Below are 17,933 nucleotides of genomic sequence, written 5' to 3' on the forward strand. Positions count from 1 at the left end.
CCTCATTCAAATACCTTGATTTTGTGAATAAAAGTCTACATTATCATGATGAGGTAAAATGGAGAACCTCATTCTTCAATGATTGCATGAACTTAGATTTTGCAAAAGACTAAAACAGCAATACATAATGAAATTCATTGTCTTAGCTTTCTTTTTGCAATTATTTTACACTATAGAAAGGAATCGAGTGAATCATAGCATGAACTGATTTTCTGGATCAGTTTTCTAACTCTAAGGTGGTGTTTATTGCAACCCTAATTAGTTTTTAATTTCTCTCTGACGGTCTTTTGTGGAAACAGGATTATGAAATGGTTGTCTCAGATGCTGTACTGTGGATTGCTAAATAAGGCTGAGAACAGAAGTAATGAAAGTGAAATTGATCTGGATTCATTTACATTTTAAAAGATTTTCCAAGTCCCTAAAAAGCAATTGTGCCTGAATGTGTTATGCTCAACTACTACAAGTAACATCTCTTTTGAGTTCTAGACACATCCATACGGTTTTCTTGGGAGCATCAGAGAAATGGCTCTTGGTTTCTTCAAGGATGTTTTCTGACTTCTCAGTCTAACCTATAACCCTTTTATGCCCTGGCAGTCCAATTACTAACCAGCCCAACTCTGCTTACCTTCTGAGCCTAGGCAAGTTCAAACAGGTGCTGCCATCCTCTAAGTTCAAGTAGTAGGCTGTTCATAGGCTATCAAACTGAACGGTAGGGCTGTGCAGTTTTGAAAATGATTCAGAAGAGATATTCTAGACTTCACACAAGCACAGCACCCTTTTGCTGTCCATTAAGAGCCCAGCCTGCTTCAAGCTTCACCATGAGTATGAAAAGGAAGGTCCTGCTGCTTTCCAAGTCATCTTAACTATAATTAGTGGGTTCTTGGAGCTACAGCATCTTTTTTCAGGCTCACACAGAAGCTTGAAAAACAGTCTGCTTTAATGAACAGCAGAGAGGTGCGGTGTTTGCCATCATTTGAGGTCCATGTAGGTAATTTCTGACTGACAAACCTACTGAGCAAGTTCATCATATTAACAAGGACGCAAATAAAAAATGGGCAGGGCTTGGTTTGCATGGTCACAGTTGCTATCTTGACTTTTTTTTTTATCCTTCCCCCTTTCTGGATGCCCCTGCTTTATTCTGCCTACTACATATCTGCTATTTCTGTTTTATATATTCTGCTACCACTACCCGGTTTTTAGACATGGTCTGGAGATGGGATGGACTTTAGTGGTCTCATTGGCTGTACACAGTCAGAACAATATCGAACTGGTTCAGTTCACTGCCAGACTGGCAGGTTACTTGACAGTGGCCCACCACTACAGGCTTGACTGGCTGGTACAGCAACTTATCATTCTTGGGGGAGGGTTTGGGTACTCTATGGCCCAGCCCTACTGCTTGCTCTTATTTTATTTTATGATTCCATCAGGATATATGACCCTTTAGCAGCAATTCAGGCCACAGTGATACCCCTGCACCCTCAAGAAACTAATCACAAACAATCATGAAGTAACAGAAGGAGCGATAGAAAGACAGGAGCAAAGTAGGCAAATGCCACTACACACAGTTAAAGCCTACAGCTGGGGACAAAGACCAAGAGGCCACATCCAGATTCTGCAACCAAATTTCTCAACAGATGCAAATCATTAAAATTAGCTTTGATAAATAAGTTAACAGGAGTCAAAGGTTCCCATCTGGATGTATTTCATTTCATATGCTTTGGCTCCACAGCTGATAAAAGAGAAAAAAGAGGTAATCATGTGTCATAGTATTTTATACTGGAGAGTGACCTTCATTCTAATAAATGGAGCCAACAGCACTGCAACTCCATATATATTTTGTACAGGAGCTCAGACAGCTTACTCCCTGAAAAGTCCTAAAATGCTGAAATCTGGTGAATGTTGTTGATGTGTTTCACCTTAAAACAGGGGTAGTTAACCTAGATCCCCAGCAGTGTATGCATACCTCAAATCCACCTGTCATGACTTCTGGAGTTCTCCCTGGCCTCAGTTGTGGGAAGCTGGCTGTACTGTTTCCTGGCAAGAAACAAAAGAAAATTATAGTATAAGCCCTAAAATAAGAATTTTAAAAAATACACCCTAAACTCCTCCACCGTCCAGTCCAAATAGTCTCGCTTCCAACCCTCCACAACATTCTAAAATCCTTCAAACAATGGCACCCCTCCAAGCATACATCCAAACTCAGTGCCACGATGGAAAAAAAAAAAAATTGGCTCTCGCCACCAAAAGGCTGCCCATTCCTGCTTTAAAGCAAAGATGGATGCCCTAGTTCTGATTGGAGCCAGTGTGAAAGTGAATTTTTAATGTTTTCCCAACCTAAGATTCCAGCATCAGGCTTGATAAGGGCACCTGCTTCTCCTGAAGGGGGCAGAGGAATATAGAAATTAGGGCTTTGCGGTGATCTAGATTTGAAAGGCAAAAGGGGACTCAGAGCATGCATGAGCACACTTACTTCCGCTGCCAGCACTTCCTAAACTCAAATGCATTGCTTCTTGGGACTGTGTGCAAGCCCAGAACAATCACATCATTTCTTTAAGGAATTTTTGACAGTTGTGTTGTGCTTTCTCATGCGTGTTCCAAATCATTGTTTTTTCCCTCCCAAATTGCATCCCTGCACAGCTCTAATAATAATCTGTCTTAGGCTAGGTATAACATCTCTGACCTACAGAAAACTCTAATGCATTCATTTGGGACAGTATCAGCAACACAGTACTTGGCTCTCTCCGACCTTCTGTGCAAAAGTACTAGTCCTTTTTAAACACAGCCTACCACTTTTTGAAAGGACCATTAAACGTGTATTAAAAACAGACCTTATGGTCTTCCAAAAGAATGCTAGACCCGTGTATGCAAAGTGATGGCATAAAGTTTGAATAGTGGTTTGTGAAGTGCCAGTTAGACGTTACTCATGCAGGTGCCTCGGTGGAGCCTGGCATCATATCTCCCCTGAGCCCAAGGCAAAGTAGCCATGGATGGGAGTGTCCCGTGACTGGAGAGAAGGGACAGGCCTATGGCAGCTGAAAGTGCCTAATAGGAGCTAGGCAAATTCCCAGCATCGATTGCATATCACCAACATTCTCAATTGTTGTAGAATATCTGTATGACAAATTTGTGTTGGCAGAAGATAAAGAGCACTAACTTTAAAACTAGAACAGCTAAAGTATAGAATGCTTCTGCAGTGGGCAGGGAATGAGACAAAGACTAAATCATGAGAGTATGTCCTCTAAAAACCATTAATGCAACATCAAGGAGCAAGTGGCAGCTGTGGCCAGGAAAGCTTTGGCACAATTCGTCAGTCCTTAGGACGGGCACCTCTGTTTGGACTACAGTACTGCAATGCTCTCTACATGGGGCTGGCCTTGAAAACTATTCAGAAGCTGCAGTTGGACCACAGTGAAGCAGCATGGACAGTTATGGGCATGCCATGGGATGCCCACTTAACATTGCTGCTTCAAGGATTGCACTGGTTACCAGTAGGCTTCCAGGTGCAATTCAAGGTGCTGGCTATCTCCTATAAAGCCCTTTCTGGCATTATCTAAGGGAATATCTGTCTTCCATATCTTCTGCCCATCCTACATAGTCAGCATGCTTCGGATCCTATTGATTAGGCAGTGCCATCTGATGGGACTCAGGAAATGTGCCTTCTCTGTCACAGCACTGCTCCCTGGAATTCATATAGCCCCCACATCCTGACCCCTTTTAAACAAGCCCTTAAGACCTAACTATTTCCCCAGGCCTTGGGTTAGAGCGGTTGGTGGAGCTTCTGTGGGATGTTTGTCTTGGTGGTGTTGAGTTGTTTTGTTTTTCAGGATACTTGTTTTGAAGGATCTTTCTATTTTTCTATTTTTAATTGTCTCATATTATTCCCCATCCAGTCAGCCCAACTCAGATCAGGGATTAAATCAGGGACCTTTTGAATGCCAAACAATGTTGCCTGGAGAACTGATGCAAGAAGGTGGCATCCTTGCAGAATGTCCTTTGTGTTCCATTAGGTTTCCAATAAAGTTAAATGGTTAATAAAAATACATTTATCTCCTAAACACACCCACATCTTCATTGGTTGTGCTCATGCTACCAACTTAACTGGGCTAAACAAGAAATATTGTATGATAGACTGAAAAGTGAATCATTTTAGCTCAAAACTCTTCTACAATTATTTAGGGCCAGAATTATGCCTCCTGGTCAATTCTGTCATCCACACAAGGATTAAAGGGTGAACAAAGCATTAACCTTCTCTTCCTGCTGCCGGCAGGGAGAGGAAGTGCTAGAGTATGTTCACAAAAACATAGTGAAACTGAAAAAAGGAAGAAAGGGGAAGATAAGCTTCACCAGCATTGTCCATAGTGGTGCATAATCTGCTAGGCCATTATTATTTTCAATTTTTCTTCCAAAGAAAAAGCAAAAGCAGGAAGTGACATTCTTCCAGCCATCTTCCAGTCATCTAAGCATACAAGAATGTGTCTTGGTCAGCTGTAGGGTCACGCATGTTTCAGGCATGATTAGGAGGTAGCGTTCCAGATCTCAAGCAAATGGGAGCACATTGGCCCTCTGGAGTTTATAAAGCAACTCCTCTTTTATCAGACCTTTCAGATGCCACCCCACATTCTTTCAGACTCATAGAGAAGTGGGGCTGTTTAATGAATAACAAAGATATGCTGTGCTTGCAAATGGTCTAAAACAATTCTTCCCAATCATTTTGGTAAATTATCCATCGCATCCGATGCCTGCTAATGTATTGTTTGCTTCTGCAGGTTTAATTATTAAAAACAACACCACATTCAAGTGTATTTTTCCACTGAACATTTTTCTTTCTTTCTCCTTATTTATCAGTCAGTAAAGGACAGGATAGCTAAGGATGCAATTATTTTCCCTGATTCCTGGGAATAAGTCCCATTGAAAGGGCTTATTTATGAGGGGCATCACTAGGATTATGAGGGGGTGGTTATTCTTCTGCTCTGCATACTCCACAAATCGTTTGCCTTAATGTTCATGATTAGGAATCTTAATAAAATAATTAATGGGCAGTATTTGGGTTGCTGATTTGTCTGGCTGATTTTCTTAAAGAGAGAAAACAGTTTCTTCATTCACTCTCAAGAAAGCACTGCTCTATGTTTCAGAGCTATAATAGGTTGCCTTGGGAACAATCTTATGTTGCTAACATCTGTTGGGAGCAGTTCCTACTGCTTCTGGAGCCCATTCATAATTTAAAAAAGAATGTAATGGCTGCAGAATCTCAACTTCATTCTACAATGTTCTGGAAATTTTCAATTTCTTTACTGTGTTTTCTAGAACAAATAGGTTTTCTGAGATAAATACAGCCTAATCTAGCTTCCCCAAATGATAGCCCTCCATATCTATACCTATACCTATATCTATCCATCTACTAAAATTTATATAGCCACCCCTCAATACATGACTCTGGGTGGCTAACAGTCAATTAAAAGCAGCCAACAATAAACAAAGACAACTTAAAAACAACATATGGTACTTGGAGTTACTCAAAAAGCATAAAACTACAACACCAAGACAGGATCAGAACAGCCTAGCCCAATGCCCAGAGGAAGAACTAGGTCTTCAGCAGCTTACAAAAGGCCAGCAGGATCAGGACCATCCAAAACTTGGGACTATAATACCCAGATTCCCAGATACAATTGCCTTAATTATCTGATTAAAAAATATGGGGTTTATAATCACAACACATCTGGCCAGCATCATGTTATGGAAAATTGCCCTAATCAATAGATAACTTACTAGACATAATATTCTTTATAGATAGAAGATATCAAAATAATATTTGCTAGATAGGAAAAATGTGAATATATATTAAACTTAGGTATTGTATATTTAAGATATACATAGAAACATACACATCAGACTATTCAATTTTGGGTGAGCAAGTTATCCAAACGGAGGAAATACAGTAAGAAATAGTAAGCCAAAGAAATTAAATGCACAAGATAAGAAAAAACACTGCAAATAATTTTGTATTTATTTGGATTTTTTGTAGTTATTTTGGTTTATACCAGCAGCATTCACCATAATTCTCTATATTTTTCTCTTATTACAAATCATCCTTGATTCCATCACATCCATACATTGCTTCATGGATTGCCTTTTATTCTTCAAACTTCTAATCTTTTTCTGAGTATCTTGTCAATCTATTCAGTCATGACTTTCTTAGTTATCCCCTTCCTCTCAATTTGTTCACTTTCTTCATATGTTTGGCTATTCAATCTTCATTTTTTCAGTATGACCAAACCATCTCAACATACTTCTCTCATATCATCACTATGTTTTGTGTTTAATCCACATTCATTAACACCTATTCATTCTTGACCCTACATCTTCTTGTTTTTTTACATGCACTTCTTAAATACTAAATTCCCACTGTATTTAACTTAATTTTATGTTTCTTCTGACATCATACCCAACTCTTATTTCCATATAACAAAGTGGACATAAGCATACTTTTACAAACAGCTATTCTGGCTTCCTTCAACAAACATTCATCCCTCACAAGAGATAAGATAGCACAGTTTTTATACCAGCATTTGCAAATCTTAAAATTTCCCCATCGTCTCATCTTCAGTAAACATTTGAACAAGGTACATAAAATCATCTACTTTGGTTTTCCATCATTTATATCTAACTTGGAATTGTCCTCTCCATTTTCCCTGACAACATAGCTGTCATGATCTTTGACACATTAATTTTCAGATTCATACTCCTCATTCCATCATATAATCTATCTAACATTAGCTGCAAATCGTTCAGGTTCTCAGCCAACAAAACAGCATCATGGGCATACAAAAGTAAAAAGTACATTCACATTCCCAACCATCATACTCTAATGATTCCTTTTATGTTAAAGTGAGTTTAAAAAGAAAAGGGGATATCACATAACCTTCCCTTACATCTTGTTCAATGTGGAACCATTCATTAATGGTTTATAAACCATTCAATTATCCTCCTGCAGGCCTTCTGGGTGGCTGCCCCAGTCCTTTGGAACAACCTCCCACTGGTGATCAGAGAGATCCCAACCTTTTAGCCTCCCAGAGGACTGTGAAGACCTGGCTCTTCCCCCAGGCATTGGGCTAGGATGGGGGTTGAGCCATAAGGATGTTTGGTCTGGCATCTGCGGAGAAGGGTATTTTTAACTATGTTTTATGGATTGTTGTGAGCTGCCTAGAGTCATTGTATGAGATAGGTGGCCATATAAGTCCTGTAGATAAATAAATACATAAAAATAATAATAATTCATTCCTTTTTCATTTGCCATTAATGTAACTCTACACAACTGTCCTTACTTTTACCAAGCAGCTTTCACATCCTCTTTCCTTTTCCCAATTCCCATTTGGTTGTGAGATAAATCTATCTTGTAATACTTGTTCACACAAGACTCATACTTCCTCTTCCTAAAGTGATTCTATTTTCTATTATGCTGCTTTCTTTTGCTTTCCCTTCCCTTCCCTTCCCTTCCCTTCCCTTCCCTTCCCTTCCCTTCCTTATGTCCATTTTTCCCAAGTTCCACTCTTGACACAACCTCAAAAAGGTCTGGCCCACATTCAGAATCTCTCATCATCCTTACATCCTTTACTAATCTTTCATCACAAACAATCTTGCTTTTAGATTTATAGTATTGTTTTGCCATGCATATATATCAATAGACATGTTTAAACCATATACTAAAAACAGACCTTTTCTAAGCAGATACTTACCAAACCATCTTGTAACATTTGGCAGCCAATGTTCTTGACTAGCAGCAAGGCACCTGTTCTCATGAGGAGGGTGTATTAATGCTGCAAGGAAAAAGTGTTGGGATACTTGCATCCACGTCACCTGAGACATTTGGTCCAATCAAGATGGAGTGTGCATTTCTTACCTGTCCTTCACTGCACAGGTGGGAGTCAGGTGAGAATGAGAGGGCCTGCTGCTGTAGACCCAGCACTTCCCATGATGGAGGACCCAAGTGGGTGCTGCTTCACATCAGACTGCTGGAGATGGCTCATACGGCAGATAAGGTGAGCACAGCTAGGAACCACATAGCTGAGTGCTGGCTACCTGTGGCAGCCAAATCTCAACTATGACTTCATGGACCCAACATGTGACGGGCAACCCATTAGACACATGTTGTTAATATCAGCTGCACTGCTTCTATACTGCTTCTGATTGTGCAGGATGGTTTTGGTCTCTCAGTACTCTTATGGACAAGTACCATAAGATCACTCTGAAAAACATCAAGTTTCATTTTTTTAACCAATATAATGGGAAACATTAATGTCAGAGTAGATATAATTACTGCTAATAGCCTTATGCCGGCCCATTTTAATTATTATTCTGAGCTTCAATTCTCAGTGGAATTGATAGGTTTTGTAGGAAGCAGAAAGGTGCCAAGATTCAGTTGTAGAAGCTTTGTTTCCTAATACCAAAACTCAGCTGTGGAAATTTTGAGCTGAAAGTAACCACATTTGCAGAGTGCACTTGAGTAGATACCAGAGCCAAACTAGATGAGATACTAAATATGTAAGTTAGAACTTCATTATTACTAGTAATTGCAGAATTGGGGCTGTAGCATGAAAGGAGTGAATTAAGCCCATCCAATGCAGGCTTGTTAAAGTCCCACACAACCAAGTTGTTATTTATAGAATAAAGCTTCCATCAGTGCCAATGGAACACTGTGGGTTTGGACTAGATCAGAGAGAACTAGGTACATGTACCCATTTAACCACAGAACGTATTGGATGACTTTATGCCAGTAATTCTCTTTCAGGCCAATGTGCTGTTGTAGGGATAAAATATGGGGAAAACCCCATGTACACTGCCTTGTGCTCTCAGAGAAAGACAGTATTTAAATGTCATAATGAATATTTTAAAAAAACAAAACTGCTACCCAGATAGTCATATCTAGCCATGATTGATTGATTGACTGAAATCACTTCTGCGTAATTTTATGGAATGAAAAATCAATTTGAAATTCTCATCTATTGGAATTTGAAATGTGTTGGGTTCAAGTAAAATATGCTTCTGTATATCTGGAAGTCTCCTCCATAATTTCATTTCATAAAAACGAGTGTATGGCCATTGCAAGGTTGACTCTAGAGGATGTCAGCCCCACGAGGTGGACCAGACCGGGAAATCAACTCTACAGGAAGACCAAAGCTACACTTTATTGAGATTGGCTATAATAACAAAATCTTGCAAGTCTGATTGTGCTGTACCTCCTCCACTTCTCATATCCCACTGAATAAGGGAGTTGTCTGTCCAAGCCGCTTCCAAATATGTCAGCCCTTCGAGGTCAACCAGACTAGGAAACCAAAGTTATGAACACTAATACTACTTTTATTATAGGATTAAAGTAACAGAATCTTGCAAGTCTGAAAGTGCTTCCCCCGTTCCTGCCTTTATCTACAACAGAACTATGGAGACGTCCAATCTGAGACATTTTCTCAAATTACATTTGTGCTTTGGACTCAGATTTCTTTCATCTGATTGTTGTCTTGGTTGCAGCTCTTCCTCCTGTTCCTCAAGGTTATTCTCACAGCCCATTACATTATATTATCTTGTTTCCCAGGGCTTAAAGAATGTTTCAGCCCCTTTTGCTTATTCTTGCATATTTCTGTCAAAGTTATCTTCCTACTCTCTACAGACCCAATTCTTTTCTGTGCAAATATTTTTGAGTATAAATAGTATGCCCTTTATTTTTTCCTTATTTATTTATTTATCCAATTTTAGAGGCCACCTGACTTCTTAATGACTCTAGACAGCTTACAAATAAAAAAGTTAAACAACATATGAAGATACAAGTAAAAAGAACCCTGGCAGACTGGGGAAAAAATACACCAAGCCATTTGGCAGACAGAACAAATATAACAAAAAGTGACCGGGGGGGGGGGGGCAATCACCTAATCCCAAGACCTGGGAGATCAATCAGGTTTTTAACAGTTTCCTAAATGCCACAAGGGTGGGAGCCACACACATCTCTGAGGGACATCATTCCAGAAGGCAGACACTGCAGTAGAAAAGGTGTGCTTCCTGGGGCCACCAAGATGACATTGGTTAATTGACAGAACTAGGGTGCACCTATTCTGCCTGATCATACTGGGACGCAAAAACAAATGGAGATAGGCAGTCTCTCAGATGGCCCTACTCTATGAAATGAGGGGTTTTAAAGGTAATAATCAGCACCTTGAATTGCACCCAGAATCTGGCTGGTAACAAGAGCAACTTGTGAAGCAGTGGAGTCACATGAGCATAATGCAACACTCCCAAAGCTGCCTGGCTGCCATATTCTGAACCAGCTGTAGCTTCTAGATGGTCTTCAAAGTCAGCCCCATATAGAGCACAGTATAGTAACTGAATTGTGAAGTGACCAGGGCATAAGTGACTGTCTGAAGAGCACCTCAGTCCAGGAAAGGGTGCAACTGGCACACTAGATATACCTGTGCAAAGGCTCTCTTGGCCACAGCTGCTTCCTGCTCTTTAAGCAGGAGTTGAGAGTCCAAGAGGACACCCAGATTGCACACTGATCTTGAATGGGGAAGGGCAACCCTATTGAGAATTAATGATGGAAAATCCCCAGAACCAGGGGCACCAAATAAGCGTAGCCACTCGACTTTGTCAGGACTGAGCCTGAGTCTGTTCCTCCCCCTCCGGACCCACAGTCTCTATTGAGTCACCAGAGTCAGTTTTCACAAATACATTTTACTGAGTGATCTGATTGAGGAGAAACTAACTGGCTTCTGTAAGTACTGAATATGGATTTTTGTCAGCTGACATAATCTTACACAATCACGACTACTAATATGGTTTAATTAAACTGTATATCTCCATGCTAACTTTACAGACTCCATTTACTAAGCTTTTAAAATGTAAACAAGTACTTCCCCTAAAAATGAATGTGAATCTGGAAGCAAATTGTCTGGATGTAGTTCAGTTTATCTTACAGACTTACAAGAATCCAGGTCAAAGCATTTGCACAAATACAGTCTCTGCATAAACCTCCTCCAATATAGATGTGCCCACCCACTTCTCTTTATAATTGGGTTATTGGCCCACTATTGAACTACTCTTACTGTTAGGATGGGTTTTGCTTGGTTGGTTGGTTTATATAAATTAATTTGGGATCTGGCTTCCTGTGTCCATTATTTTGCCTCCTATACTCTGGAATGATGGATAACTGGTCTTCATCTTCTTCAGTGTGATGTCCTTTCAGGTACTATCATATCTCCCTCCCATCTGTTCTTCTCATTCCCAACTGTTTTTTCTTTTCATTTTCAATTCCTTCAGTCTTCCTTCAAAGGAATGATCTTCTTTTCCCCAATCATCTTTCTTTCTTTTCTCTGAACTTGCTCTATTTTCTTTGAATCCACCTTAAGAAGACAATGTGTGAAAAAGACTGCTTAGCAGAAAGGGCAATGTTTCTCTAATAGTTTTATCCATTACTAGATTCCAGCTGACTGGTGAAATGGACATCCAGGGGGTCAATGATATGACACCCTCCTAATATGATAGATTTGGGCCTGATATACTTAATACACTTTAAGACTGAACAAAACCCAGATATACGAAGACAGACAATGTAAACTAAGATCAGTTGTGGCATATTTTAAGTCTGTACATATAATTCTGTTTCAATCAATGACATAAATGTTGGAAGGATAGCTTTACTAACATCCAATTCTGTCTTCTTGAAAACCAGTTCTACAATCAGAACATACTAGGTATATCTCTAAAGCAACTTCCATTTCATTGACATATTCCCGCTCCCTTCACTGATAGTTCAGCTCTGTCCAACCTTACACCTTCCAGAGAAATTGGGTGGGGTGTGGAATTCTGAGTATAGCAGTCCCATTCACAATATATCTGGAGATCCCTAGATTGAGGAAAGATGCCTTACTTTGTTATGACAACATCTGGAATGGTATTTAGCCCTTATCTGCTGTAGATATCTTTATTTGCAGCTTCACAAATGAAAAATTTGTCTCTTTAACATTTAGTTCTATAATAACTGGACCATCATAGAATAGAATCCAACCCAAGGAGTCCTCTTGTTTTCATCAAGTGGGTTAGAATTTACTTGTGCTTAATTCTCCAGTTAAAGTCATTAAGAGATAATGTTTTGATTTGTTCAGACAGTACTGGCAGTATTTTTTAAGAATTTTCTTTACTGAAATATTAATGTCACTGGGCTAGAAGCAAGTTCCCTCTTTTTGATAATTTAGAAGGGCTCAGAACATATATATTTTTCCCAGGCCTTTTAATGCCCCCATTTTAGCATTTGTGTTTTGTGTATCTATTCTCATTATTCATCTTATTTTATATTTCATGGAGATCAGTGATGTTTTTATTGCATTTTGTAAATCACCCAAAGTTGTTAAAGCAATAGGCAACTTACAGATTTTCTAAATAAATAATGTTGATGGCATGCAAATCTATGCACCTAAAACTGCATAAAAATTAGACAGTTGGCTGCTGTATTAAATAGTCTGTTTTAGCATCCAAAGTTGATGGTGAAGCTTCTATCTTTTCTCCTCCACTCAGAATCACTCCAGATTCTATTCTAAATGTGCTATTTTGTTCCAAGCAGCAGCTGTGCTGCCTATCAACCCCCTGGAGAAGAATAGCTTCCTCCCCAAGCCCTAATAGCATTTCCACATGGGGAAGGGACTTTGAGTGGCTGCATTAGTCTTTCTGCGTTCAGTTGCAGCACGGTAGCCATTTAGTTTCATCAGCCATTCCAAGGAAGATGTATACTGTATGTGTGAGACTAAGTCTGCATCACACAAGACTATTTTTGTAAGTGATGGGCTCCAAGCAATTCATTATCATTAAAGTTTAACATTCTGTGTTTTTTAAAGAAATTTGTTAAATTTCAACAAAGAATAAAATATAAGAAAACAGACAAAAGGGGGAATGAAAAAAGAAGATCCGAAAAGAGGGAAATTTAGAGTGCAGAAAAGAAAAAGTAAAAAGAAACAGAAGGATAACTTCCAACTTTCTTTGGTACAGATACAAATATATAATACATTCAGCTCGTACTCTAATGTATAATCTATAGCCATAAAAAATATCAGTCATCAAATCCCAAAATTAAAATTTCATTTCAAGCAAAAAGTCCAAAAGCAGTTTCCAAATAGAAGCAAAGCCAGTCAAAGTCTTTTCTTTAATCAGAGTAGTCAATTTGTTCATCTCCGCCGACTCCATTAACTTCACCATCCATTCTTCCGTTGTAGGTATTTGGGGGTCCTTCCATTTCTGCACATATGAAAGTCTTGCTCCTGTTATCATATAGAGAAATAAAGTCCCATGTTTTCTTTCAGTCTGTTTATCCAGCATACCTAAAAGAAAAATCTCTGGTTTCAATTGTACATCCATTTTTAAAATTTTCTGAATCAAAATACATATCATATCCCAATATTTCTTAGCCTTCTTATAAGTCCACCAAAGGTGATTAAAAAGTACTCTCACATTGATTATATTTCCAATATATATTGGACATTCCTTTATATATCTTAGATAATTTATCCAGTGTTAAATACCAACGATACATCATCTTATAAAAATTTTCTTTCAAATTGTAGTTAACTTCAATCCTTTAGTCCACATATTCTCCTATTGATCAAACATTATATTGTATCCAAAATGTTTTGCCCACTTAAGCATACAGTCTTTAACATATCTTCCATGTTCCTTTTCAACAAAAGTTCATACATTTTGGCAATAACATGTTCATCATTAGTACACAAAGCCAACTCAAATTCAGTTTTCTCATAAGTAAAATCATGACTCTTCTTGTCCAGTCTGAATCTTTCTAACTGGGCATAGGGGGACGCAGTGGCGCAGCGGCTTAATGACGCTGAAAGTTGCCATCCAGAAATGGTCGACACTTCAGCGGTTCAAGCCCAGCCTTCACACAGCAGAGTGAGCTCCTGCTTCCCCCCCCCGCCCCCAGTTCCTGTCAACCTAACAGTTCGAAAACTTACATGAGTGGATAAATGGGTACTCTCAGTCCGGTGGGAGGAAAAATGCTGGCAGCGCCTTGCAAAAGGAGTCGGGAGCAGTTACTGGTAGCACAGAAGCTGCGCTCGCCCGAAAAAAGGCGCGAAGCAACGGAAACCCTGCCTCCTGCACTCACCAGCTGGGCTCTGCTCTAGGAAGGAGGCCATGGCAAACCACTTCTGAAACACCTTGCCTTGAAAACTGCAGGGACTCGTCCTGGCAGTTGCCGCAGAATTGGTCACGACTGAGTGCGGATAAAAAACAAAACAAAACTGGGCATAAGTAAACCATTGGCAGGTATGACCTTCCAGCTCCAATTCTTCCCTCATCTTCAATTTAGGTTCTTCTTCAAAAAAAAAGTCAATAAATCTGCATATATTGACCATGTTTGTTTAACTATCATTTCCATTCTACACAAAGTTTCTTGAGGTGACAATCATAAAGGAATTTTGGGAGACAATCTCACTTTATATCGATTCTCATTGTGTTTTAAGTGTCTCTTTCTTTGGCAGATAGGCAATATCTCTACAGCGGGAATAGCCTCCAAGTTTCCTTTCTGTGATCTCTGAAACATTTTTGACATAATTGTTGAAAACTGATAACAATGTCCCTCTGTGGTAAAGTGGGGAATAGATGAAAACTAACACAAGTCCTAAAATAGATTTATTATTAAAACAAAAAGCAAATTGCCCCATATGTCTTATACAGCCCTACTCACTTTGTGCCCCTCCCTGCCTGCCTAAAATAGTCAACTGGAGCTTTGGCCTCCAGAAAGTTGTTATGTCTACAGTATTCTGGAATAATATCTGTATCTGTATCTGTATCTGTATCTGTATCTGTATCTGGCCCAAATTATCGTTGCTTTGTCACAAAACTCACACAAATGTTAAGTCCTTTCAGCATTTAACTAGAACTGTTCTACAAAATAGGAAAATTGTTTTTTTAAAAATGCCCAAAGCCTTTCAACCTATACAATGTTCTTCAGCAACTATAAATATACAACCTGGAAGAAACCAAATCAGATCAAATGGACTGATGTTAGTTCTAAATATCTAAATTCAGTGGCTTGATAAAAGCACATCGAGCGGACAGTGTTAATTGTTTTAAAGCTGATTTGCCAAGAGACCAACTGGGCTAGGGATCAGATGTTTAGTCTTTTATAATCCATGCCTCAAAGATAATCTAGTGCTTTTTCTGAAACCTTCTTTTCAGTTCTATTGTAGTAACAAGGAAAATGGGTCAGATCCAATGGCTAAATAGCTGAGCATTATTTCCACTAAAATCAAGCGGCACTAAATTGTCATAACTATTTGTTTCACTGATATCCACAGAGGCTACATTTAAACAACTTAGCCTGTTTCCACCCCAATGAAAACTGAACCATAATTTCTAGAGACACTGGTCCCAGTTTTCTGTACTGTCCAATAAAATGACTTTGTGTAAAAAGAATGGTGTTTAACCCTTTCCTCTCTTGTAACTAAGCCTGGTTAGGAAAAAAAGTAAGGACATTTGCTAACTATGTATGAAACAGTCCCATATGATGATGGCATCTTTCTCAAATTATTAAAGAGAACAGCATTTCACACACTGGTCTTACTTCTGTCTTGTTTCAACCATTCCCTCACAGGGGAGGGGGGGCTCACCTGCTGCAAGGAAGTGCTCTTCACACAGAGGTTCTCCTTAACACAGAGAGAAAGGTCAGGAACACAAACCAAACTCTATTCTATAGACATACACATTTAGGGCATGGGTGTGAGATGAGATATGTAGCCCATGGATGCCACTTCAGTCTTAGCGTCTGAATAAATTAAAAGTAGGAATACTTCTTGGTAAAGAGGGCTAAGAAATATGTAGAGAAAAATAATATATTTATCAGCTTACCCAATTGTTTCCTACTCCCTTCATAATAAGATTCTTTATTTGACCAAGCCCATTTAGAATATAGTGCACAATAAACTTTATTTATTAATATAAGGAATTAATAAATGCAAACTCTGCATTGCTTCATGTGAACAATATGTTATACCATACCATAATACTCTGATGTGGCTGCCTCAGACAACCAATCTTCATCACAATTTTCTGGCTCAGTAACTAAAATAACTTGGTATAAGTAAATTTGATTTATTCAAGGCAGAGACTATCTCTGATTCATCTGCCAAAGATGGCTTTATACCTTTTCAAATAATGTCAGAATGATACATTTCTCCTTCTTATGTTTTAAAAAGAAGCCTAGAAATAGAGAAAAGAAAACATTCTTTCTTTCCAGAATTAATTGATCTAAGGGATTTAATGTAAGAATGATTCTACTGGGGAAAAATCCTTCTTACAATAGCTTCCAACATTTTACTGAACAACTGATCCCTGACCATAACAGTATTTTCATGTACATTTCATCCTACTGTAATACTTCAGCTGAATTTCCCTAACAGAACGTGCTATCTTCACTTTAACTCCTACCATATTCAACATTCTGTCCATGGCTGCAGTTATATTATTTAGTTGCTTGCTTGAATTTCACACCAGACAACATTGTTGGAATATAGCTGCCATCTGCTGGGCACATGACTTGCTATATTTTTCTGTCTGCTTCTGAACAGTCAGCTGCAAAAGTTTCCACATCTATATCCTTCACTGTCCGCATCAACTGACTTATATATTATGCCGATCTATCTTCATGTATATTGTTCTTCTTGAACTTGGGGCCTTCCAGATATATTTGCCATATGCTGGCTAACAATCTTAGGAATTAGAGTTCCAACACCAGACAGCACCAGCCTGAGGAAAATTGCTGTATATCATGAAATATATGTGCATGGATCTAGCATTTCACTAATGCTAACATGTAAGGCCAAGACAAGGTGAAAGCTATCATTTCTGACTCATATTCCATCTTCCCCTTGGGTTTCCCAAGGCCAAGACCAAGGAGTGTATTGGTTTCCTGCTGAATGGTTAGGCTGTCATCATTGGTTTTAGTTGTAGAATATCTCCTTCCTGCTCTGGGTTTTGAGGCAAAACAGGAAATGTCATTTCCCTTATAAATGTAAAGTACTGTGTTATGGTAGGAAAAAAAAACATACTTGGGTCTGGCAGGTGATCTGGTTCTTGCAGAACTTGTCTCAACCTAAACTATAACCTATCTGTCTAAACACAGTCTTTTTGCTATGTAACTGTTCTCATTTCTCTCAGTGGCAGCTGACAGATAAATCTCTTCCTAGACCAGAAGATCTCCTTTCAGTCTATATTTCTGCTTTCTACAACTGTTTGGTGAAACTGTCCTACCAAGATGTAAATTGACTCTTCCTGTCAAGAAGTAAATTGACTCTTTATTAATAATTCCCTATTACGGTGTTTATTTTCCCTATCTTCTAAATCCTCAATGAGACAGTCTAGTCACTGCACAACCTTTTCTTAACCCATAAGCATACATGTTATGGGGGGCAAATGAGTGAGTCATGTTGCAAATATTATGACTTATTTTCCCATCCTTGTCTCAGAAGTTGGAATCAAAGTATGTAAGGCAGAGTCATTGTGCACATGTTGTCATTGTTCCATGAATATGGCTTGCTGAAGACTGTAGAATTGTTTGCAGTGCATAACACCAAGCATGTAACAACATTCCACATGGAGGTACAGATATTTATTAGCAAAAAGCAGGTGGCAGCTCCAGATGATTCTTTCTGGGAAGAGACATCTCCATATAGTCACCAGAAGTTAAGTTTGACTCAAGGGACTCTTTATCTAATTAATTTTGAGGCAAATAAAGAGCCAGGAAACCCATGTTGGACCATGAAGAAGGGGAGGAGGGAAATCCTTCAGTTCTCCTCAACACCTCCAGCTGGGTTGCAAAGGGGTTTATGACAATATCCAAAAAAGGCTTCACACAATCGTGGGTTTTCTGTTCCTTATTTCACATACAC

This window comes from Python bivittatus, unplaced genomic scaffold (genome assembly GCF_059951505.1).
Source record: "Python bivittatus isolate LINGU-HERP-01145 unplaced genomic scaffold, Pbiv_v1 ctg000070_np1212, whole genome shotgun sequence".
NCBI classification, from domain to species: domain Eukaryota; kingdom Metazoa; phylum Chordata; class Lepidosauria; order Squamata; family Pythonidae; genus Python; species Python bivittatus.